The following is a 26,823-nucleotide window of genomic DNA, read 5'->3' on the forward strand; positions in this document are numbered from 1 at the left end:
TACCCAAAGAGGAAAACATTAACATCAGATCTGTCTTATATCATACACAAAAATATACTTCAGACGGATGATGGAACTAAATGCAAATGAACAATGTGATAGCAACAAAAACTATAGAAGTTTCAAAGGTAAATATAAAAATAAATCTTTACAGGCTTCACTTGAGGAAGTCCTTTCTCAATGAGACACAAAAACAATTGCAAAAAAGACTGACAGGTTTGAGACTATCTGTGTGGCAATACAATTGCACACGAGCGGCAAAGAGGATCAGTTTAGTACAGAAATAACCAGAGTTGTTTTTGCAGCTTTCTTCTGGGAGATAATCCAGAGCCAAAACTTTGAATCTCAGGTTACAGAAGTCAAAGGGAAAGGCCCTGGTGGGGAACACCCATTTGGCATCCCTCTCTAATTTGCTTTAGATTTAACAGGGAAGTTTTTCTTCCTTCTCTCTGTTCCTGGTGTCCCCAGTTGAAGGAAGTCTCTGGCAAGCTGATGGATGTTATTGGTACATAGTTGTGACCTTAAGCCTAATTCTGGGTTTGGCTAGAACAACTGGCTCTTTTCTCACGATTTTAATGTCTGAACTGATACGCATGACATTTCCTCCAGCAGTGGGGGCAGCTGATAATGATGACTGTAGGCCAGATGAGTGCTGATTGCTACACACCAAGATTACCCTAAAATGGAGGCAGTGCATGACTCCCTCCAGTACTAGAGACAAAGCTAGAGAAAATACTCAGCTCCACATCTAAAACTCTGAAATTAACTTCCCCTGAGATATGCAGAGTTTTATGCTCAAACTTCCAAAAAATATTAAAAATTCAAGAAAGTCATTTTTTTCAGCATGAACTTGCGCACTCTTTTTTTTGTATATATACACCATGATTCAGCAATGAACTTGTGTTCTTATCTCCAACAAGGAATGTATCTAAATAGTCATATCTTTAAGGATACAAGTTTTTAGCAGTCAGGAACCTAGGAAAGAACTATACAAAGAGGTAGATAGCCCTCAGCCACCCCTTTGATGGTGTATCCACGCATTTGCATTGTCCTATTATCTTTTCTTAGAGAATCAAAGGACCTTTCTAAGATCTTGGAGAAAGTGTAACAAATAGTATGTAAGATATTATATCAGAGTCAGTCTGGAATGGGAAAAATCAGATATGAGTCCCTACTGGAAAGTGGAGCCTTAAATCGATCACTTGATCTCTTTGAGTTTCCATTTCCTTTGCAGTAAAATGGATTTAATTCATTGATTTAACAAATATTTAATAAGTTCCCATTATGTGCTAATTGTACTGTTTCTACCAAGCTTACAAATTTTATGAAAGAATTACATGAAATGACAAAAATGCTTTACAAAGTGTAAGTCATAAAAATAATTTGTAAGTTATTGTTAAAAACAGAAGATTTTCTCTTGTTATTAAAGACCAAAGCCCAGAACAAAATAAGAAACGTTTGCCAGATTGTATTAAAGACCGAAGCCCAGAACAAAATAAGAAACGTTTGCCAGATTGTAGAACAACCAGAAGGAGGAATCCCCATTGCAGTTCAAAAATTGCCCAAAAGCTGGCTTTTAGGGACCACACCCAAGACTATAGATTGCTGACAGCCACAGAAAACAAGTATTTACTACAGGTTGAGTCCAAAGGCCTCCACTGAGAACCTAAAACTACACAGAACTGAAGAAGTGCATGCGTCTGATTCCCGCAGGGCCTTTGGAGAAAGTGGGACTCTAGAAATTCAGAGATGAGAAGAGGGCCCAGGAATGCATCACCAGGGGCCATCCAGTCAGCTCCTCACCCCATCCCAGGCTTGGCCTCACGGAATCCTGAAGATGAAACACCACCCACTCCACAAGCTAACAGTCCAACAACTCCAAACAACCGGCACGACCCCCAGAGTCCACCTTCTCTCTCTCAAAGAGCTTCTTGTATGGCTGCTTATCTGTTCCAAGGAGTACCATGCATAAGGACAGCAGTATGATTTTAAAAACAACAAAAACAAATAAAGAGAAGCCAGTTCTGTCCAAAACCCATTGTTAATTAAGGGGATAAAGTGTCAGCAGAGCGCTACACTCAGAAGGGTTTGGGGCAAAATCAAAGCAGAACCAGGGAACACAAATGAAATAAAGGACACTGCACTTTGGGAGGCCGATGCGGGCAGATCACCTGAGGTCAGGAGTTCGAGACCAGCCTGGCCAACATGGTGAAACCCTGTCTCTACTAAAAATACAAAAATTAGCCGGGCATGGTGGCGCACGTCTGTAATCCCAGCTACCCTCGAGGCTGAGGCACAAGAATTGCTTGGACCCAGGAGGTGGAGGTTGCAATGAGCTGAGATCATACCACTGCCCTCCAGCCTGGGTGACAGGCCAGGTGCAAGACTCCATCTCAAAAAAAAAAAAGAAAAAAAAAAAGAAAGAAAGGACACTGAATGTGAAGGTCTCATATGACAAGAAAATACAGTAATACAATAATTAAACCCATTGAGGCATCAAGAAAGAAAAGTGACACTGTTTGCCAATTAGTATACAAGTCAGGTTCAGTATGTAAAAGATTCTTTAAAAAAATAGAAAATTAAAAAAAATTCTTAATATCCAAAGACAAGATTGAGTTTGAGAATAGGAACACAATAAACAAAAATAGCCATAGTCCTCCAACCCTGAAACCTTCTAAGAGCACCATATTTACTGTGCAATATTTTCATGCTGTTGTCACTGCAAGAAAGTTTATGACTTGCTAAATAGAGACCACAGTCTACAACTCCAGGTTTACAGCATATTATTTTATCATCCATAGAGATTCTAAACCACTTCCTGACCCCACTCTATCCCACCCCACTCTGAAAATAACAAAATGTTAAAAATATGTCCCTTTTGGAAATGGAGCCACATCTTTACTAAAGCACTGGAAATATCTCCAAGTCACTGACATTTTTATATTTCTAGACCATGACGAAAGTCTCACCTACTTTAATTCTAATGTCATTTCAATATGCCTTAATATCTTGATTATATCTTTAATGTGCCATTTACTCTGCAATAATCCACTGTACAAAAGCCTGTTGCCTCTCAAACAGAAGATAAGTACATAATAAATCAGCTTGCAATGATTGTTTTCCCAGCTCATACTCACAGCTAGTTCCTAAAATTTCATTTTATTTTATCATTTCCAATTCAGCCGCCGTTCTCCCCCTCCTCGTTGTGCTGCTGTCTCCTGTCCATCCTGCCCCCCCTTTGGCATGCCTTCCGGCCCAGGGTTTACCACTCCAACAGGCCCTGCTTGGTGCCATCCAGGGAAGGAAGAGCGGTCAAGCGTCTTGGAGAAAGAGCATCTTTCTGGAGAAAGACTCTTATTTGCTGGGGTAGAGGAAGGCAGCTAAGGCCTATTTGCATATGCTTTTATTCCATTTCCACACCCTGCACGCTAACCCTCTCTGGAAAGTCCCTTCTAGATCCCTCCTCGGCACAGCGAGGGAGGAAGAGGCTGGTCCGGAATGGAAGGTTCCAGCCTGGCAGTGTCAGCTTCTCTCCGGGGAGATGAGGGGAAAGCCTCCACCTCCCCGACTCATGCGTGCAGGGTCCGGACCCCCGGGTCGGAGACCCTCTTGCAGCACGTGCCAGGAGCAGCCTGCTGCTTTGGCCTGCGCGCTCTAGAGCGTTCTGTGCAGGATGCGCCTGCTCCCCTGCAGCCTCCCCCGAGGAAGTTCTGGTCAGGCGCTGGGTCCCCAGGCTTCCTGTCTGTACTCTCCGCAGCCCCGCGGGGAAATCCCGAGAGCTTTATCGGCTGCCCAATGAGCCTGTTGGCTTTTCAAGTGCGCGCAGGCTGAGTTTCAGCCAAAACCTCAATTTAAACGTTAATCAAAAATAAATAAATAACATGTGTGCAGGCATTTAAAAAGAGAGACTGCCTTTGGGGTGAAGATCAGGCAGAAAGCTCCCTTGTTTCATTGCTGCAGATACACGAGGCCTGTATTTGCTCACCCTTTGAACAAAGGGATTCTTTGAACTGTAAACTGACCTGGCAGGTGGAACACTGAGAAATCTTCCCGAGCACCTTTCTCTGGAAATATGAACATTCAAGGCAGTCCTGTGTGTCAGCTAAAGAGAACAATCATAGCTAAATTTTAATGGGCACTTACTAGGCACCAGGCACTCTGCTAAATGTATCACGTGCATCATCTTCCCTAATCCCACAGCAATCATAGCAGGTAGCCCAAATTATTATCTCCATTTTATGATCCCCTTTTACTGATAAGGGAATTTTATCTTTGGTGAGGTTAGGGGGACTTGCCTAAGGTCACGCAATTAGTAAGCGTTTCCATGGGTGCCCTTAGCTGCTCCTTTTCCCAAACTGGAAAGAACTTACAAGGCCTTTGGAATGTGCAACTGCAAACTCAAATTCCCAGTCGAGAAAAATATAGCTTCCTTTCCTTGGTCACGTGCTCATGGACAGAAAAAGACCAGCTCAAAGGATTTTGCTTCCAGGCAGCTGTAGTCACTTTCCTGACCTCCCCTGAAGGTTTTTGTTGCTTATCTTGCTGAGCTCCCAAAAGGTTTGTTTGAACGTCTACTATAGATAACGTTTTTAAAAGCAAATATTTATTGAGCACTTATTATACACCAGACACTGTTCATACAAACATGTTCTTATTTAATACTCCTAAGAACCCTAAAAAGCAGATACTATTATTCTTAGATTAGAAATGAGGAAACCGAGGTTCCAAGAGAGTCGAAACTTGCCAGAGTTCACATAGCTAGAAAATATCAGAGCCAGGATTTGAATTGAGGTTTCCTGTCCCCAGATCTCTGAACCTGGTACACCGCATTACTCTGCCTCTCAAAAGGTCCACATCAAAACTATTTCCTTGTATGAGATTCTCTCCCATTAGAAGGGAGCTCCTTGGGGGTTTGGGGTGGACCCAGGTATCTGAGTGGGCTCTGAGCATACCTTCAGGCACTCCAGCATCTGCTGAAACGGGGTGGATGGATGGAAGGGAGGAAGCATGAGGGTGACCAGAAGAGTTAAGGGCACTCTTAACACATCCCACGTTGTATTAAGGAGTAAGCCACCTATTTGTGAAGTTTTTATAAAAGGTTAAAAGCTGCCTAATTCAGTTAGCGACAGTTCTGTTTAAAGAAATCCAAAATTATTTGGATCCATGAACTGGGGTTAGACTCAAATGGAATAAACAGAAGGAACTCAGCCCTTGCTGGTTTCTGCTAACAAGTACATTATCCCGTTCCAGTCAGTTAACTCGACTTCGGCATTCCTAAGGGCTCCTTTATGACACCTGGGGGTCATTAGTATCGTTTTCCAGAAACAGGAAAGCGGATGCTTGGAGCCAGAATTTAAGTAGCTATATGCTATCAGCTGTAAACACCTCCATCTGCTGTCTTTTGCCTCGGGAAAAATAAACTCTAGAATCTTGAGGCAGGTTTTCAGGGATGATATATGAATTCAGCCTCATCCTTTTATAACCAAAATACATATCGTTTTTGTCTCATTTTGTTGGGGGCTAGGGTGGAGGAGAGCTTAAACATCATTTATATAACTTACATTACATGCATAGCACTTTACCACCGTTATCTCATTTAATGCTTTTAAGATGGGTATTCGTCTCCATTTCACAGACAAAAATCCAGAAGACAGATACAGAAATTAAATAAATTCCTAGAGTTAAAAGTCAGTAAAGAAGGCCTGGCACAGTGGCTCATGCCTGTAATCCCAGCACTTTGGGAGGCCGAGGCAGCCGGATCACCTGAGGTCAGGAGTTCGAGACCAGCCTGGCCAATATGGTGAAATCTCGTCTCTACTAAAAATATAAAAATTAGCCGGGTGTGGTGGTGGGTGCCTGTAATCCCAGCTATCCAGGAGGCTGAGGCAGGAGAATCGCTTGAACCCGGGAGGGGGAGGTTGCAGTGAGCCAAGACAGTACCACTGTACTCCAGCCTGGGTGACCAGAGTGAGACTCCATCTCAAGAAAAAAAAAAAAAAAAGATGCTGGAAAGAGAGGAATTGTGTGGAAGGAGTGTGAATCTTCTTTGCTGACAAGAGCACTGTCTTATCTGGTTTGGAGTCCCAGTCCAACTAAGTGTTATGCCACACTTCTTATAGGTACTCATAAATGCAAAAATTAACTGAATTACTGGGTTGGAGCTGTTGTCTGCTCTCAGGAAGCAATCTTCAATGTTGTTATGAAGACTTTTTGAGGACCGCATTGTTTTTACTTTAATTCCAAGCAGCATCACTCTTCCTTTTGAATACCTCACTCCCTCCCTGTCTCCACCATTGAATTAGATATTTCAAAATGCACCCATACAGGCTGTCCTCAATTCTGCACAGCACAGTACTACACCATTTATATAAGGGACTTGAGCATCCACAAACTTTGGTATCCATGAGAGGGTCCTGCAACAATCCCCCTTGGATACCAAGGGATTACTGTACTATGTTAACTGAGACATGCATATATCAGAACCATGTCCTCAATTAGCATAATTCCGTGGTGATGTTGATATATGAGCTAAAGCTGATAAATCAATTCAATGTTATGATGTTATCTTAAGGAAGCATTAAATTAAACATTTATTCACTTTAATTTTGTGTTTTCCTTTTGAATTTTGGAGCCACTTTTTTTTTCATGAGCCCTGGAAAAGCACAGACACACAGTGTCTAGAGTCCCTTATGGTTTACCTGGTCCCATGTATAAGGGATGCTTTTGCTCCGTGTTTTATGTTGCACATACAGGGGGCTTGAGAATCTTGCTGTTGTTCACCTTAAATGTCACAGTGTGGGCTCAAAAGTACAAAAATATAGACTGGAAAGATGACCCTCAAGTATGCCCTGAGTACTGTGGGGAAGTCTCCACCTGAATTCTTTGGCCCTCAGACTCTTTGATCTGGTAGTAGGAAATTGTGACATATACAACTACAAAAAAATGCCCCCAAGTGTCACGACAGCATTTGTATTTCCAGCCCACTCGGTAGTTCAGATGCTTGGGGTTCTTAAACCCAGGAAATTCCCCAAATAGACAGCCGCTGTTGGGGTAAGGATTAGAGCTGGTACTTATCAGCTGGCTTGCAGTTCAGATAGTGCTTTCAGACTCGGGATGCAGCTCTCCCTTGTCCCTACAGGTTCAAGTGAACCTGCTGGACTTCCTCTATCCAAAGAAAACTCTCATGTAACCAAATGCCCTTTGGCCCGTGAACGTGCTGCATATCAAGCATAATAATCATTAGACACCCTCCTGCCTGCCACAGCCCACACTTTCTCCCTCCTCTCATCAGAGCACAAGCCTGTCTGGCAGAGATACGTTATACCACGTTTTCGAATTTTCATTTGTGCAGAACTTGTCTCTCTGACTAATTTAAATACCTGTAAAGGGAACAAGAAATCGTCAAAAAGCTGGGCTTTAGACTCTTGCTGAGAAAAACTAACTTGAACTCTCTAAGCCATTCTTCTAATAAAATCAGAAGTAACACATACCTAACAGGTTGCATTAAAGATTACATTTATTTTAAAAGCCAGTGAAGTGCCAAACATAATACATGGTCCATAGCAGCCCCAAGAAATGACAGAGCAAAGAGATCATCTACTAAATATCTTTGTTGCATGTCTCATGTGGCCTTTTCCCAAGCTGGACATCCAGAGTGCTATCTAAAGCATTGCGCGAGGGAAAGGGATCACATTACACTGCCACTATCGATATGCAGAAAAACAATAATGATACCAGCTGTGTTCCTGCATCCTGAGAGTCTGCTCCTGAAACTGAAAATGTGTAAATGGAAAATCTCTGCATAGCTAGAGGTGGAAGCAAAGGAACTGGGCCTATAAGAGAAGCGCAGCATCCTCTCCTTCAGAAGTCCACAGAGGCTGGAGTACTGATGATGGCACACAAGGGCACCATGAGTTTCTGTGCATGCGAACATTGCAGACTGCCATACCTGGAAGGTGAATAGAGGAAAGGCAGGCATGAATTACCAAAGGGAACACATCCTTGCCCAGCAAACTAAGGAAGTCACCGATAATGTGGGCAAGGATGTAGCCAAAAAATGTTCATGAGTAAAGCTGTTTTAACATCAAAATATTAGCAACAAATTTAATTGTCCCAAACTGGGAATTGGTTAAATTATGGCACATCTACAAAATAAGCACATTTACTTTATTTTAAATGATGATGCTAAAGAATACTTAACTTTTTTAAACCTTCTAGCTGTCTTTTAAAAGGGAAAATAATGCTATAAAATGCTTGTTGTTGTCATCTAGTATCTGTGCAAAAAGCAAACCAGCACACCAAAAAGATAAGAGGAAGATGGGACTGTGTGAGATCTTTCTTACCTATTCTTATTTGTGCTTTCTACATTTAAAAAAGAAAAAATTAAAGCCAGGCGTGGTGGCTCACACCTGTAATCCCAGCACTTTGGAAGGCCAAGGCAGGCAGATCACTCAAAGTCAGGAGTTCAAGACCAGCCTGGCCAACAAGGCAAAAACGACATCTCTACTAAAAATGCAAAAATTAGCTGGGCATGGTGGCACGCACCTGTAATCCCAGCTACTCAGGAGGTTGAGGCGGGAGAATCACTTGAACCCAGGAGGCAGAGGTTGTAGTGAGCCGAGATCGCGCCATAGCACTCCAGCCTGGGCATCTCAAAAAAAAAAAATTAACCATATTAGGCTTTTATAAAAAGGGGGAAATTGTTAGTTTGAAAGATAGATAAAGGAAGAAAGAGAGGCAGGAGGAAATATAAGGGAAGGAAAGGAGATCAGAAAGCAGGGATTCATAGACATCTTCCCCCCAACCTGCTTCCCCCTCTACAAACTCTGCCTCTTCAAAACCTCTCGGTGAGGAAAAACAACACTAGCCATGCTGCTAGTAAAACATTACAGACAAAAGACTAGAAACATAGATCCAATGAACCAACAGATAGTAAATATTTATAGAGCAGAGATAAGTGCAATTTAAGGGTAATTTGAGGCAAAAAGTGGTTGTCTTTCTCATGCATTCTAAAAGCATGAAAGTATTAAAAAACTACCCAAAAGCTTTCAACCAAGTAGAATGATCTAGGGCAATATGGGAATATCATCTTCTTTCAAAAGCATCTCAAGGGAAAATACAGTTTACAGCAAATATTAGGGGAATGATTACGTAGAGCAGAACTTCTTGTAGTTCCCAGCCTGAGTCTGGTAAAAACCACGGCACAGTGTTGTGACCAGAGGGTTGGAGGATGCAGACTGCTTGGCTGCCATCCCTTCACTTCTGCTTACCAAATGAGCCACCTACTTGGTCTCTGTCTGCCCCTGTCACCTCAACCTGGGGACAGAAAAAATATTGGAGGCTGGGGACAGTGGCTTATGCCTGTAATCCCAGCACTTTGGGAGGCCAAGGCAGTTGGATCACTTGAGGTCAGAAGTTCAAGACTAGCCTGGCCAACATGGTGAAACCCCATCTCTACTAAAAATACAAAAATTAGCTGGGCATGGTGACAGATGCCTGTAATCCCAGCTACTCGGGAGGCTGAGGCAGGAGAATCACTTGAACCCAGGAGGCAGAGGTTGTAGTGAGCCAAGATCACACCACTGCACTCCAGCCTGGGCAACAGAGTAAGACTCCATCACAAAAAAAAAAAAAAAAGAAAAAGAAAAAAGAAAAAGTATTGGTAGCTCACAGGGCTTTTATTAGTATTAAATGAGTTGCCACATGTAAAATGTTTAGAGCAATTCTGACGTGTAGGAGGTAGTCCATAAATAAACAGTTGATTATTCTGGTGGACAGTTATTAAGTACTGGCTGCCTAGCATCCATTTCCCTTCCTAATGCTATTCCAGATTCAACCCCTAGGCCGCAGACCAGTATGGGTCTATAGCCTGTTAGGCACCAGGTCGCACAGGAGGAAGTAAGCAGAGAGCAAGTGAGCCAAGTTTCACCTGTATTTACAACCACTCCCCATTGCTCGCATTACCGCCTGAGTGCCACCTCATGTCAGATCAGCTGCTGCTTTAGATTCTCATAGAAGCACGAACCCTATTGTGAACTGCACATGCAGGAGATCTAGGTTGCGCCCTCCTTATGAGAATCTAATGCCTGATGATCTGTCATTGTCTTCCATCACCCCCAGATGGGACTGTCTAGTTGCAGGAAAATAAGCTCAGGGCTCCCACTGATTCTACATTATGGTGAGTTGCGTAATTATTTCACTATATATTACAGCGTAATAATAATAGAAATAAAGTACAAAATAAATGTAATGCACTTGAATCACCCAGAAACCATCCCCCTGCCCCGGTCCATGGAAAAATTGTCTTCCACAAAACTAGTCCCTTCCACCAAAAAGGTTAAGGACCACTGACTTAAACCATTCTTCCAAACAGTGATGATTGTTTCAGAAAAGGACCCATGACCCAATTCAGGCCAGTAAGACAGAAACAATCAGAGGCATGTGAAGAGTCTCCAGAAGAGACCCTCTCTCTTCCCCTGGATAGTGTTGAATATGAAGATGGGGCCTTGCCAGGATTCAGCCTGTAATCTGAACATCTTGGGGGCTGAGGCAGGAGGGTTGCCTGAGCCCAGGGGTTTGAGTCCTGTCTAGGCAACATAGCAAGACCTTGTCTCTAAATAAACAATTTTTTCAAAAAGAATATAGAGCCTGTGGCTACCATAGCCTTTTGGCTACCAGAAGCGGGAGTCTGGAGTTGCCAGAGAGCTCCAGGTAAGAGTTGAAAATAAAGCCAATACTAAAGAAAGCTCTTGTTGATATCACTGGAGTCCGTAATTCTGGCCTCACCTGAGGTCAAATCTCCTGCTAAACATCTCAGCTATATAAAGCAATAATCTACTATTTAAGCCAATTAAATTTGGTCTTTTGTAATTTACACATGAGAATCCCTAATTGATCCACTTGTCTCAGATGAATAATCCTTTGCATTTCTTTCTCTGAACAGTGACTACATTCCAGGCATTCTCTGCATCAATAGAATTTTATGAAGCCTTGAGTCTCACACTCCCTTTGATTTTCTCTGAAGAAAATGGAAGCAAATAAACCTTCAGCTGCCCTCACTGTTTCCTACTTCAACTATTTCAAACCCCCACCCCAATTTCTAAGGTACCCTCCAAAACCAACCACATGGCATGGAAAATGGTCCAGGCATCTGAAATAAGAAAAACATAGAAACTAAGTCAAATGCATAAAACTCTGTAAAGTGTGTGTGTGTGTGTGTGTGTGTGTGTGTGTGTGTGTGTGTGTGTTTTAGTAACTACCCAGGAGGGGAAGGCAAGAAATATGATTTGCAACAATATACTTACCTATTTTGATGAAACTCCACTACAAAATAAATGTTTCTGGAACTTTGTGATGAGCTACCAGAAGGATGGGGCACATTAATCACACAGCTTTCTTTTATATATATATATTTTATCATACTTTAAGTTCTAGGGTACATGTGCACAATGTGCAGGTTTGTTACATATGTATACATGTGCCATGTTGGTGTGCTGCACCCATTAACTCATCATTTATATTAGGTATATCTCCTAATGCTATCCCTCCCCCCTCCTCCCACCCCACAACAGGCCCCAGTGCGTGATATTCCCCTTCCTGTGTCCAAGTGTTCTCACTGTTTTGTTTTTTTTTTTTTTGAGACGGAGTCTCACTCTGTCCCCCAGGCTGGAGTGCAGTGGCATGATCTCAGCTCACTGCAAGCTCCGCCTTCCAGGTTCACGTCATTCTCCTGCCTCAGCCTCCCAAGTAGCTGGTACTACAGGCGCCCACCACCACGCCTGGCTAATTTTTTGTATTTTTAGTAGAGACGGGGTTTCACTGTGGTCTCAATCTCCTGACCTTGTGATCCACCCGCCTCGGCCTCCCAAAGTGCTGGGATTACAAGCATGAGCCACCGCGCCCGGCCCAAGTGTTCTCATTGTTCAATTCCCACCTATGAGTGAGAACATGCGGTGTTTGGTTTTTTGTCCTCGCCATACTCACAATAGCAAAGACTTGGAACCAACCCAAATGTCCAACAATGATAGACTGGATTAAGAAAATGACCCGAGCCAAGATGGCCAAATAGGAACAGCTTCGATCTACAACTCCCAGCCTGAGCGACACAGAAGATGGGTGATTTCTGCATTTCTGCTTGAGGTACTGGTTTCATCTCACTAGGGAGTGCCCAACAGTGGGTGCAGGACCATCGGTGAAGCGCACTGTGCGCGAGCCAAAGCAGGGCGAGGCATTGCCTCACTCGGGAAGCGCAAGGGGTCAGGGAGTTCCCTTTCCTAGTCAAAGAAAGGGGTAACAGACGGCACCTGGAAAATCGGGTCAGTCCCACCCTAATACTGCGCTTTTCCAACGGGCCTGGAAAACGGCACACTAGGAGATTGTGTCCCGCACCTGGCTCGGAGGGTCCTATGCCCATGGAGTCTCGCTGATTGCTAGCACAGCAGTCTGAGATCAAACTGCAAGGCGGCAGTGAGGCTGGGGGAGGGGCGCCCGCCATTGCCCAGGCTTGCTTAGGTAAACAAAGCAGCCAGGAAGCTTGAACTGGGTGGAGCCCACCACAGCTCAAGGAGGCCTGCCTGCCTCTGTAGGCTCCACCTCTGGAGGCAGGGCACAGACAAACAAAAATTCAGCAGGAATCTCTGCAGACTTAAGTGTCCCTGTCTGACTGACAGCTTTGAAGAGAGTAGTGGTTCTCCCAGCACACAGCTGGAGATCTGAGAATGCACAGACTGCCTCCTAAAGTGGGTCCCTCACCCCCAAGCAGCCTAACTGGGAGGCACCCCCCAGTAGGGACAGACTGACACCTCACTCGGCCAGGTACTCCTCTGAAACAAAACTTCCAGAGGAACTATCAGACAGCTGAATTTGTGGTCTCACGAAAATCCGCTGTTCTGCAGCCACCGCTGCTGACACCCAGCAAAACAGGGTCTGGAGTGGACCTCTAGTAAACTCCAACAGACCTGCAGCTGAGGGTCCTGTCTGGTAGAAGGAAAACTAACAAACAGAAAGGACATCCACACCAAAAACCCATCTGTACATCACCATCATCAAAGACCAAAAGTAGATAAAACCACAAAGATGGGGAAAAAACAGAGCAGAAAAACTGGAAACTCTAAGAAGCAGAGCACCTCTCCTCCTCCAAAGCAACGTAGTTCCTCACCAGCAACGGAACAAAGCTGGACAGGGGATGACTTTGACGAGGTGAGAGAAGAAGGCTTCAGACGATCAAACTACTCCGAGCTACGGGAGGAAATTCAAAACAATAGCAAAGAAGTTAAAAACTTTGAAAAAAAATTAGATGAATGGATAACTAGAATAACCAATGGAGAGAAGGGCTTAAAGGAGCTGATGGAGCTGAAAGCCAAGTATCGAGAACTACGCAAAGATTGCAGAAGCCTCGGTAGCAGATGCGATCAACTGGAAGAAAGGGTATCGCGGACGGAAGATGAAATGAATCAAATGAAGCAAGAAGGGAAGTTTAGAGAAAAAAGAATAAAAAGAAATGAACAAAGCCTCCAAGAAATTTGGGACTATGTGAAAAGACCAAACCTACATCTGATTGGTGTACCTGAAAATGACGGGGAGAATGGAACCAAGTTGGAAAACACTCTGCAAGATATTATCCAGGAGAACTTCCCCAGTCTAGCAAGGCAGGCCAACATTCAGATTCAGGAAATACAGAGAATGCCACAAAGATACTCCTCGAGAAGAGCAACTCCAAGACACATAATTGTCAGATTCACCAAAGTTGAAATGAAGGAAAAAATGTTAAGGGCAGCCAGAGAGAAAGGTCGGGTTACCCACAAGGGAAGCCCATCAGACTAACAGCTGATCTCTCAGCAGAAACTCTACAAGCCAGAAGAGAGTGGGGGCCGATATACAACATTCTTAATGAAAAGAATTTTCAACCCAGAATTTCATATCCAGCCAAACTAAGCTTCATAAGTGAAGGAGAAATAAAATACTTTACAGACAAGCAAACACTGAGTGATTTTGTCACCACCAGGCCTGCCCTAAAAGAGCTCCTGAAGGAAGCACTAAACATGGAAAGGAACAACTTGTACCAGCCCCTGCAAAAACATGCCAAATTGTAAAGACCACTGAAGCTAGGAAGAAACTGCATCAACTAAAGAGCAAAATAACCAACTAACATCATAATGACAGGATCAGATTCACACATAACAATATTAACTTTAAATGTAAATGGGCTAAATGCTCCAATTAAAAGACACAGACTGGCAAACCGGATAAGGAATCAGGACCCATCAGTGTGCTGTATTCAGGAAACCCATCTCACATGCAGAGACACACATAGACTCAAAATAAAGGGATGGAGGAAGATCTATCAAGCAAATGGAAAACAAAAAAAAGGCAGGGGTTGCAATCCTAGTCTCTGATAAAATAGACTTTAAACCAACAAAGATCAAAAGAGACAAAGAAGGCCATTACATAATGGTAAAGGGATCAATTCAACAAGAAGAGCTAACTATCCTAAATATACATGCACCCAACACAGGAGCACCCAGATTCATAAAGCAAGTCCTGAGTGACCTACAAAGGGATTTAAACTCCCACACAATAATAATGGGAGATTTTAACACCCCACTGTCAACATTAGACAGATCAACGAGACAGAAAGTTAACAAGGATATCCAGGAATTGAACTCAGCTCTGCACAAAGTGGACCTAATAGACATCTACAGAACTCTCCACCCCAAATCAACAGAATATACATTTTTTTCAGCACCACACCACACCTATTCCAAAATTGACCACATAGTTGGAAGTAAAGCTCTCCTCAGCAAATGTAAAAGAAGAGAGATTATAACAAACTGTCTCTCAGACCACAGTGCAATCAAACTAGAACTCAGGATTAAGAAACTCACTCAAAACCGCTCAACTACATGGAAACTGAACAACCTGCTCCTGAATGACTATTGGGTACATAATGAAATGAAGGCAGAAATAAAGATGTTCTTTGAAACCAACGAGAACAAAGACACAACATACCAGAATCTCTGGGACACATTCAAAGCAGTGTGTAGAGGGAAATTTATAGCACTAAATGCCCACAAGAGAAAGCAGGAAAGATCCAAAATTGACACCCTAATATCACAATTAAAAGAACTAGAAAAGCAAGAGCAAACACATTCAAAAGCTAGCAGAAGGCTAGAAATAACTAAAATCAGGGCAGAACTGAAGGAAATAGAGACACAAAAAACCCTTCAAAAAATTAATGAATCCAGGAGCTGGTTTTTTGAAAAGATCAACAAAATTGATAGACCGCTAGCAAGACTAATAAAGAAGAAAAGAGAGAAGAATCAAATAGATGCAATAAAAAATGAAAAAGGGGATATCACCACCGATCAAACAGAAATACAATCTACCGTCAGAGAATACTACAAACACCTCTATGCAAATAAACTAGAAAATCTAGAAGAAATGGATAAATTCCTCGACAAATACACCCTCCCAAGACTAAACAAGGAAGAAGTTGAATCTCTGAATAGACCAATAACAGGTTCTGAAATTGTGGCAATAATCAATAGCTTACCAACCAAAAAGAGTCCAGGACCTGATGGATTCACAGCCGAATTCTACCAGAGGTACAAGGAGGAACTGGTACCATTCCTTCTGAAACTATTCCAATCGATAGAAAAAGAGGGAATCCTCCCTAACACATTTTATGAAGCCAGCATCGTCCTGATACCAAAGCCTGGCAGAGACATAACCAAAAAAGAGAATTTCAGACCAATATCCTTGATGAACATTGATGCAAAAATCCTCAATAAAATACTGGCAAACCGAATCCAGCAGCACATCAAAAAGCTTATCCGCCATGATCAAGTGGGCTTCATCCCTGGGATGCAAGGCTGGTTCAACATACGCAAATCAATAAATGTAATCCAGCATATAAATAGAACCAAAGACAAAAACCACATGATTATCTCAATAGATGCAGAAAAGGCCTTTGACAAAATTCAACAACCCTTCATGCTAAAAACTCTCAATAAATTAGGTATTGATGGGACGTATCTCAAAATAATAAGAGCTATCTATGACAAACCCACAGCCAATATCATACTGAATGGGCAAAAACGGGAAGCATTCCCTTTGAAAACTGGCACAAGAGAGGGATGCCCTCTCTCACCACTCCTATTCAACATAGTGCTGGAAGTTCTGGCCAGGGCAATCAGGCAGGAGAAGGAAATAAAGGGTATTCAATTAGGAAAAGAGGAAGTCAAATTGTCCCTGTTTGCAGATGACATGATTGTATATCTAGAAAACCCCATTGTCTCAGCCCAAAATCTCCTTAAGCTGATTAGCAACTTCAGCAAAGTCTCAGGATACAAAATCAATGTACAAAAATCACAAGCATTCTTGTACACCAATCACAGACAAACAGAGAGCCAAATCATGAGTGAACTCCGATTCACAATTGCTTCAAAGAGAATAAAATACCTAGGAATCCAACTTACAAGGGATGTGAAGGACCTCTTCAAGGTGAACTACAAACCACTGCTCAATGAAATAAAAGAGGATACAAACAAATGGAAGAACATTCCATGCTCATGGGTTGGAAGAATCAATATCGTGAAAATGGCCATACTGCCCAAGGTAATTTATAGATTCAATGCCATCCCCATCAAGCTACCAATGACTTTCTTCACAGAATTGGAAAAAACTACTTTAAAGTTCATATGGAACCAAAAAAGAGCCCACATGGCCAAGTCAATCCTAAGCCAAAAGAACAAAGCTGGATGCATCACGCCACCTGACTTCAAACTATACTACAAGGCTACAGTAACCAAAACAGCATGGTACTGGTACCACAGCAGAGACATAGATCAATGGAACAGAACAGAGCCCTCAGAAATGATGCCGCATATCTACAACTATCTGATCTTTGACAAACCTGACAAAAACAAGCAATGGGGAAAGGATTCCCTATTTAATAAATGGTGCTGGGAAAACTGGCTAGCCATATGTAGAAAGCTGAAACTGGATCCCTTCCTTACACCTTATACAAAAATTAATTCAAAATGGATTAAAGACTTACAGGTTAGACCTAAAACCATTAAAATCCTACAAGAAAACCTAGGCAATACCATTCAGGACATAGGCGTGGGCAAGGACTTCATGTCTAAAACACCAAAAGCAATGGCAACAAAAGCCAAAATTGACAAATGGGATCTAATTAAACTAAAGAGCTTCTGCACAGCAAAATAAACTTCCATCAGAGTGAACAGGCAACCTACAGAATGGGAGAAAAATTTTACAACCTACTCATCTGACAAAGGGCTAATATCCAGAATCTACAATGAACTCAAACAAATTTACAAGAAAAAAACAAACAACCCCATCAAAAAGTGGGCAAAGGACATAAACAGACACTTCTCAAAAGAAGACATTTATGCAGCCAAAAAACACATGAAAAAATGCTCATCATCACTGGCCATCAGAGAAATGCAAATCAAAACCACAGTGAGATACCATCTCACACCAGTTAGAATGGCCATCATTAAAAAGTCAGGAAACAACAGGTGCTGGAGAGGATGTGGAGAAATGGGAACACTTTTACACTGTTGGTGGGACTGTAAACTAGTTCAACCATTGTGGAAGTCAGTGTGGCAATTCCTCAGGGATCTAGAACTAGAAATACCATTTGACCCAGCCATCCCATTACGGGGTATATACCCAAAGGACTATAAATCATGCTGCTATAAGGACACATGCACACGTATGTTTATTGTGGCACTATTCACAATAGCAAAGAGTTGGAACCAACCCAAATGTCCAACAACGATAGACTGGATTAAGAAAATGTGGCACATATACACCATGGAATACTATGCAGCCATAAAAAATGATGAGCTCATGTCCTTTGTAGGGACATGGATGAAACTGGAAAACATCATTCTCAGTAAACTATCGCAAGGACAAAAAACCAAACACTGCATGTTCTCACTCATAGGTGGGAATTGAACAATGAGAACTCATGGACACAGGAAGGGGAACATCACACTCCGGGGACTGTTGTGGGGTGGGGGGAGGGGGGAGGGACTGCATTAGGAGATATACCTAATGCTAAATGACTAGTTAATAGATGCAGCAAAACAACATGGCACATGGATACATATGTAACAAACCTGCACATTGTGCACATGTACCCTAAAACCTAAAGTATAATAATAATAAAAAAAAAGAAAATGTGGCACGTATACACCATGGAATACTATGCAGCCATAAAAAATGATGAGTTCATGTCTTTGTAGGGACATGGATGAAGCTGGAAACCATCATTCTCAATCACACAGCTTTCAATCACCCCAAAACTTCCGCCAGTGCCTCACATGTGACAGATACCAATACTCACTTGTCGAATTGCCCATCATTTGTGCTGTGCCTGCTCAACCACAGCTGCAACTATTTACTGAGCACCCACTATCCACCAGTCACTTTGCTGGGCAGTTCACATCTATTCTCTTAGATAATTTACCTCAAAGCACATCTGCATGATAAGTACTGAACTTCCATTCCTATTTATAGAGGAAGAAACAGGGTCAGGCAACTTGCTGAAGGCCAGACAGGTAGTAAATGGTGGCGCTAAAATTAGAGTCCTGGCCTAATATGTAAAAGACACATTGACAGTGAATCACACATCACATGAGTATCAGTAGATGAGCAAAAAAGACCATGTGGTTACGAGATGCAAAGGTCAAGAGCAAAGATATTTAAGAGGTGGGAGGCAGCGTGATAGAGAGGGAAAAAACAGGAGCTCACACAGATCTGCTGTGACCGAGCTACATGACCTTAAATGAGACAAAGAATTCATTCATGCATTTGTTCAACAAATATTCATTAAGGGTCTACTATGTGATTCATACTCAGGAAACAGCATTGAACAAAATAATAGAGCTCTTCTCATGGAACTTGCAGTTCCATGAAGATCGTAGAGATGGAAAGACCCTTTGGGATCACCCCGTCCAATTCTCCCATTGACAGATAGAAAGACAGAGAACCAGACAGAGGAAGGGATTTGCCCAAAGTTACGTACACAACAAGTTGGTTAGTGGCAAAGCTGGACTAAAGCCCAGCTCTTCATATGGCCCACTACAACACTTCACAAATGGGAAGAAGGTTAACTGCCTGCCCCTAGCTCTCCCACAGGGAGCCCCTAGGACTCCCATGATAACTGAGGTGGAGTCTTTGAGAGCAGTAGGGAAGACCTACTATTAATATTATGAATAAAGATGTTCATCGCAGCACCATCAGAAGGGATGTGCACTTGCACACACACACACATTGGAAACAACCCTAAATGTGCTCTAAGTGAAGGACTGTTGAGTAAACTATGATATATCAATATACTGGATGCTTTTGCTGCTAAAAAATAATAATAACAAACGTTAGACTTACTGGCTTGGCCTGTGGAATGGCTACAGTGTTCTGTTAAGCTTGAGAGAAAGCAAGTGGTAGACCAATGAATATAACATAATCCTATTTCTTGTTTGTTTCTTAGTTTTAAGAATAAAATGTACATGTGTTTGTTTCATATACTCATTTCTGAACATAGAGAAAGGTATGAAAAGACATACAACATTGGTTTTCTCAAGGAATGGGATTAGAAGATCAAAGGTCAATTATTAACTTATTTATGTACAAATTATATCCCAGCAATTTGGGAGGCCAAGATGGGTGGATCACCTAAGATCAGGAGTTTGAGACCAGCTTGGCCAACATGGCGAAACCCCGTCTCTACTAAAAATACAAAAATTAGCCAGGCACCTATAATCCCAGCTACTTGGGAGGCTGAGGCAGGAGAATCGCTTGAACCCAGGAGGCGGAGGTTGCATTAATCTGAGATTGCACCACTGCACTGCAGCCTGGGCAACAGAGTGGAACTCCATCTCAAAAAATAATAATTTTAAAAAATTAAATTAAATTAATTCTATTGCTGGGAGCACTGTCTCATGCCTGTAATCCCAGCACTTTGGGCGGCCGAGGCAGAAAGATTTGAACCCAGGAGTCTGAGACCAGGCTGGGCAACATGGAGAGACCCCTTCTCTACAAAAAAATTTTTTTTAATTAGCCGAGCATGGTGGCGAGCACCTGTAGTCCCAGCTACTCAGAAGGTTGAGGCAGAAGAGATCGCTTGAGCTGGGGAGATCAAGGCTGCAGTAAGCCATGATCAGACCACTGCACTCCAGCATGGGTGACAGTGCAATGCCTTGTCTGAAAAATAAATATAAGAATAATTCTTTTTAAGTGGTTTGTCCAAGGTCACACTAGGAAGTGGAAGAATCCACAGCATGGATAAATCACAGGCAGCCTAATCCCAGAGCCACGCTCCCAAAAATCAAACTGTAACTCAAGTTCCACCCAGTCCAGGGGACTTTCTAAAGCAAGTAAAATCCTAGAAAGCCACTATATTGAATATAGTCAATATTCTTCACTTTTATTTTCACATGAACATGAGAGGAGCATGGAGAGAATCAGGAGCCTGCTCCAGGCTAATGATGCATTGAGATTTAAGTAACTCACTCCAGGTCACACTGCAGTGTGTCATGAGCCAAGATTTGAATCCAGATTTTCCTCCTTCCTGAGCTTACCCTCAAGCACATACCACACCACCTGCACTTCAATCAGAATGAAGGAAAAATAAATAGGAGGCTCATATGCACATAAAGACCACGAAACTTCTAGGAGTTTCTTTTTTTTTTTCTTTTTTTAAATTTTACTTTAAGTTCCGGGATACAAGTGCAGAACCAGTAGGTTTGTTACATAGGTATATGTGTGCCATGATAGTTTGCTGCACCTGTCAACCCATCATCTAGGTTTTAAGCCCTGCATGCATTAGCTATTTGTCCTAATGCTCTCCCTCCCCTCACCCCCAACCCCCCAGTTGGCCCCGGTGTGTGATGGTCCCCTCCCTGTGTCCATGTGTTTCTCATTGTTCAACCACTTAGAGTGAGAACATGTGGTGTTTACTTTTCTGTTCTGACTTCCAGGAGTTTCATTGTCCCTAAGGACTCACAACAGCCACCAAGCCTGCTACCTTCTCTGGAAAGTCTTGATTTAAAGGTTCTTTCAACAGGAAGTGTTGCCAGCTCAGATAGTACCTTGATCAGTGCAGTGGCTGGAAGCTTTTGCAGCCATGTCAAGAGGACACAAGTAATATCATTGTCAGGCTTGAAATATTATCTAAGAGGCACCTGACGGTCATCCTCCAGGCTACTAATGTGGCCATCGGAGTGTGTGAGTGATGAACAGTGTCAGCCTACATTAAGCCCCTGAGACCCATTTACTGTTACTCTCCACATATCCTATTAGAACATTATAAATCGTAGTTCCATCTCTAGTGATGTATCCTTCTGGAGCAGGGGGCAGCTGACATTTAACATGCTATTGACCTAGAGCAGGCTTCTAAGTCTCTTGGCACTGCCTGTTTGCACTTGTGAAATAAAAGTGAAGAATTAAGCCTGCATGGCAGGCACAGCGGCTCATACCTGTAATCCCAGCACTCTGGGAGGCCAAGGTGGGAGGATTGCTTGAGCCCAGGAGTTTGAGACCAACCTCGGCAACATAGGGAGATGCTGTCTCTACAAAAAAAATTTAAAATTAGCAAGGCTTAGTGGTGTGCACCTGTAGTCTCAGCTACTAGGGAGACTGAGGTGGGAGGATCACCGGAGCCCAGGAGGTCCAGGCTGCAGTGAGCCATGATCACACCACTGCACTCCAGACTGGGTGATGGAATGAGACCCTGTCTCAGAAAAAAAAAAAAAAAAAAGGCTAAATGTATTTATGGGTTGTTGCCCAGGTTTGGGAAACATGTGTTGAGACTGCATTAGTTTCTGACAGTTGCATGACATCTCTGTGGGTCTCAGTAGAGTTGGCATTTAGGACAAGGGCTGTGTGAATTCATACTCAGCTCCTTTCCGAGCACTAATCCTGGCTAGTTGTGGAGCCTGGGACCCACTGGTCTTTGCACTGCTTCATTTCTCCCTTCCATCCAGTGCAGGAGACAGGGTAAGCCTGTGCTGAGGCTCCCAGCCTCATCCCAGGGATGCCAAAAAGTAATGTTTCAAAAGCAATAAGGACTTCAACAAAAATACCAAGGTGGTTTCCTGTGGGGAAACAACCAATGTTTTAAAATTTCCTTATACTAAATTTATGGGTTTTACTTATGGGAGAAAGCACCATAATCTTTCCATATTTATAACCTCCCAATCTGACCCTGTTCTGAAAATGTGCAAGATTTTGACCTCCTCCCTCCAACACTTTGTTCAAAAAAAATTCTAAAAACCTCCATGAGTAGTTGCCCGGAGCTACCTCACAAGAGTCCACATTTACACGCAAGAGGTACAGATCATTTACCATGAGAGCAAAGAAGTATATGCAAGAGTGCTAATACTCCAGCATTTTCATAAGTTCAAAATAGGAGAAATAATCTAAATGTCCATCAACACAGTTGTCATTAAATCAATCACAGCATATCCATTCTGTACAATACTAAAGTGAATGCGGCAGATCTGTATGCACAAAAATGAAACATTCTCCAGAAACCATTTCTAAATGAAAAAAAGCAAGACGCAGAGCCATGTATAGTAGGCTTTCATTTGGGTTTTTTTCAAAGTAATCTATATTCACGTATGCTTATTTATACATGAAATTTTTCTGGAAGGATAAACAAGAAACTGTTTCCAGCAGTTGCCCCTGGGGCTTAGATTAGGCAGCTTGAATAAAAGGGAACGAAACTTTCTCTTCATTCTATACATTCTTGTACTGTTTACTTTTTCTCATCATTCATGTGTAGAATTTCTATTTAAATAAACAAAATGGCCACATTTATGTACCATATTGTTATCAATATTAATAACAGAAGATAATAAAAGATCATACTCTGTCAATACCAATTAGAAAGTATGCATTTATTTAAAACACTGATGGAGCATTTATTATGTGCAAAATGACATGCTGCATACACTAGCCATGCCAGAGACCTGGCTCCTTCCTTTAGGAGGGCACAGAAGTTACCATCTCCAACTCTGGAGGGAAGCAGAGTAGATTTAAGGTGTACCAAGGATCCACCACTTCCTTACAGGGTGACTGTGGGGAAATCAGATCACCTGTTTTTTTGTTGTTGTTGTTGTTGTTTGTTTTGTTTTTCCCTTTTTTTTTTTTTTTTGAGACAGAGTTTTGCTCTTGTTGCCCAGGTTGAAGTGCAATGGCGCGATCTCGGCTCAACCTCTTCCTCCAGGGTTCAAGCAATTCTCCTGCCTCAGCCTCCCGAGTAGCTGGGATTACAGGCGTCTGATACCACACCTGGCTAATTTTGTATTTTCAGTAGAGATGGGGTCTCTCCATATTGGTCAGGCTGGTCTCGAACTGCTGACTTCGAGAGATCCACCTGCCTCGGCTTTCCAAAGTGCTGCGCATGAGCCACCATGCCCGGCACCTCTGTTTCTTTATCCTCAAAATAAGGATATTCAAAGATCCAACTCTTCCCACCCCCATAGAGCTATTATGAAGAATAAAAGAGATACAGCAGGTGAAATGCTCATCCCTGGTTCTTAGTAAATGGGAACAAGTATGACAAGTGTGAGCCAGTGTTATGACAGGTATTGTCCTCTATTTGAACTCTACTTGCTTTCTCAAAATCAGGAACCTCTTCATTTTTGATAACTCACCATTCCTCCCTATCTAAACATGCTATCTGAACACAGGAACAAAATAGATTCAGAGAATTAAAATACTTAGAAGAGGAGTCTGAGCTAAGCCTTGAAAGATAAGTAGAACTTCAACAGGCAGTGGGGGCAGGGGGGCAGAAAGAAGGGAAAACAGGATTTCCTTGCTAAGGAAGCAACATGAATTAAGAGAATGCAGCAGTAAATATGTCAAAGGAATGACCAAGAACCCGGAATGGGTACCTCCATCATGGGAGACCAGTGGGGCAATCTTGGTAAAGTTTCAAATGCTGTGATGAGAAGCTTTTAGAACAAAGTGGATGCTGAAGGTTGAGGAACAATGGAATTTCTTGACTCAACAAGGAAGTGAGGAGGGCAACAAAAGTGAGAATGGAAATGAGAAAGAACCTAAGTTACTCTAAGATGTGGACTATCTAGGGTTTGGTGACCAGTTACATGTTTAGCTAGAGAAGGTAAGGAAGAAGTAAAAGACCAACTCCAGACTTCTAGTTAATGCAATAAATCCAAGCTTTCCCTGACAGTTGGAGGTGGAAATGGGGGTACAAGTGGGTTTGTGTCATGTTACCAAACACAGTTTACTCTTTTATTTTTAATTTGCAACCTGTCAGAAGCCCTGAGCCTGCTTCTCTTTCATTAATTCAATAAATACTTATTGAGCACGTATTGTGTATCAACTGCTGTGTTATAAGCCAGAAATACAACAGTGAAGAAAACACAGTCCTTGATCTCACACACCATAAAATCGACTTGGGAGTCCAGGCAGGTGAATGGACACTCACAGTCATGCTCAGACAGGAGAATTCATGCGATATTGGGATTTCAAGTAGGAGCACCTACCCCAAGTTTGGGTTTCCTTGGAAACATAGCAAGTTATTTCAAAGCTGAGCACAGAAACGGAAGTAGGATTTAAGAAGGCAAAGACCGGAAAGAATATTTTTTTAAGCAGAGAAAACAGCAAGTATGATGGCCCTTGAGAGGTGGAGGAGCTACAGAGGTAGAATGAGGCTGGATGGAGGATGGGAGATGAGGAGTGGGCTGAAGTGGGACCATATCTCCACATAAGGTGTTTGGATTCATGCCAAGGAGTCACTCTCTGGATATTTCTCAGTGCCAATGTGAGGTAGCAGCCACCCTTGCCCTTACAGCTCCAATGTGCACACTTAGAAGCATGGCCTCTAGGCACATGTGCCTGGGAGCCTCCCCTGAAAGCCTGTGCAGAAGCACGAGGCAAGCCAATGAAGCAGAGCCAAGTTTTGATTTGAAAACGATGACTTTGCTTTTGTATCAGATTTCTAAATCGGGGTTTTTTATTTCAGCCCCACCAATGTCATGTGCACTGAGTTCCTTCTTTCACCCCCTCTTAAAAAAGAAAAAAAAAGAAACCCTTGTGCAAATATCCACATGAAAGTAGATATACGGGTATGACAAAGTGGGACATTCTTAAGTACAGAACCTTATCTGTAGACTTTTCCCATCCTGTCATTTGCCAATCATAATAGCTCCCAAGGTTCAGTTCTTAAAACCATTGTCTCACCCTTAGGACACAGTAAAAGCCAGTTTTATTTTGATGTTGATTCTGATGCTTGTAAATGTTATGTAACTTATCCAAGGTCATCTAGCAATTTCTAGGTTTATAAGGGCAAAAGAGCTTGGTTTGCTGTTTCACTACTTATTTCTCCTACTCTCTTCCTCTCCATTTATTTTGTCTTTCCTTTCCTACTCTCAGTTGCAAATAATAAAGACTTGTGTGCTTGCCTTAAGCAATGGAGATGGGGGAGAATGTGCTATGGAAGTAATAAGGTGGATATGTAGGGGAACCCAAGACCCTCAGTGGGGCATCAGTAGGAACAGAAACATCCCAGAAGTCAGTCTTGGAGATGCTGGCCCTCAATCCAAGGAGGCCCCAGGGTTAAGTAGCAGGAGGTCCTTGCCCTTGAGTGTCTGCCTTGAGTCTCTGTGATTCAGCTATTTTCAGGGAGTTTGAGTCTCCCTCCTCTCTAGATTGGGCCTTGGGCTATATAAAGGACATTATCAGGGTAACTGGTGATATCAGACTGAAGATTAGACAATAGTATTGTTAAATTTCCTGAATTTGATCACCATATTTTGATTGTGTAAGAGAATAGCCTTAGCCTTATCCTCAGGAAATATATACTAGAGGATTTAGGAATAAAGGGGCTTCACATGTGCAAACTACTTTCAGATAGTTTAGAAAAAAAGTATATGGTGTGTGTGTGTGTGTGTGTGTGTGTGTGTGTGTGCAATGAGACAGAGAGAAGCAAATGTGGCAAAATGTTTACAGTTGGTGAATCTGGTTTAAAAGTATTCAGAAGTTCTTATTTTTGCATCTCTCTCTCTCTCTCTCTCTCTTTCTCTCTCTCTCCCCCCTCTCCCCCGCCCCCACATATATATACAAGAGAGTGTCTCACTATGTTGCCCAGGCTTGGGTGCAGTAGCCTGATCCTAGCTCACTGCAGCTTCAAATTCCTGGGCTCAAGCAATCCTCCCACCTCGCCTTCCCAAGTAGCTGGGACTGCAGGCATGCAGCACCATGCTAATTTTTTTTTATTTTTTTGTAGAGATGGGATCTTGCTATGTTGCCCAGGCTGGTCTTGAACTCCTGGCCTCACGTGATCCTCCTGCCTCAGCCTCCCAAAGTGGTAAGATTACAGGCATGAGCCAGTGTGCTCAGCCTTGAAAATAAGTTAACAAATGAGATTATAGGAAACAACATTAATTTTTTTTTTAAAGGCCAAAAACGTAGTCTTGGACCGGATGCATAAGAATAAGTCAGGAACTAGTTTAAAACACTGTACCAGTGCCTGAGCCCCATGCCAGGACAATGGAATCTGCATCTCTGGGGCTGAGTTCTAGGAACTGGCATGTTAAATAAGCATCTCTAGTAACTCCTATGTGCACTAACAAGCACAACTTTCACCTATTGTATCAAGACCACTCCAGATTTCTCACAACTTCAGCCCTCTGAGGTATTTCTTAGATAAAAATTCTCAGCAAAGAGAGGCTCCAATAGCCCAGCCTGTCTTAGATGCCAGGCCCCTTCCCAGGCTGCTACAAATCCATTTGTTGGCTGCCTTGAGGGTCAAGTGGCAGGTCCAAC

This window comes from Nomascus leucogenys, chromosome 2, assembly GCF_006542625.1.
Source record: "Nomascus leucogenys isolate Asia chromosome 2, Asia_NLE_v1, whole genome shotgun sequence".
Taxonomy (NCBI): domain Eukaryota; kingdom Metazoa; phylum Chordata; class Mammalia; order Primates; family Hylobatidae; genus Nomascus; species Nomascus leucogenys.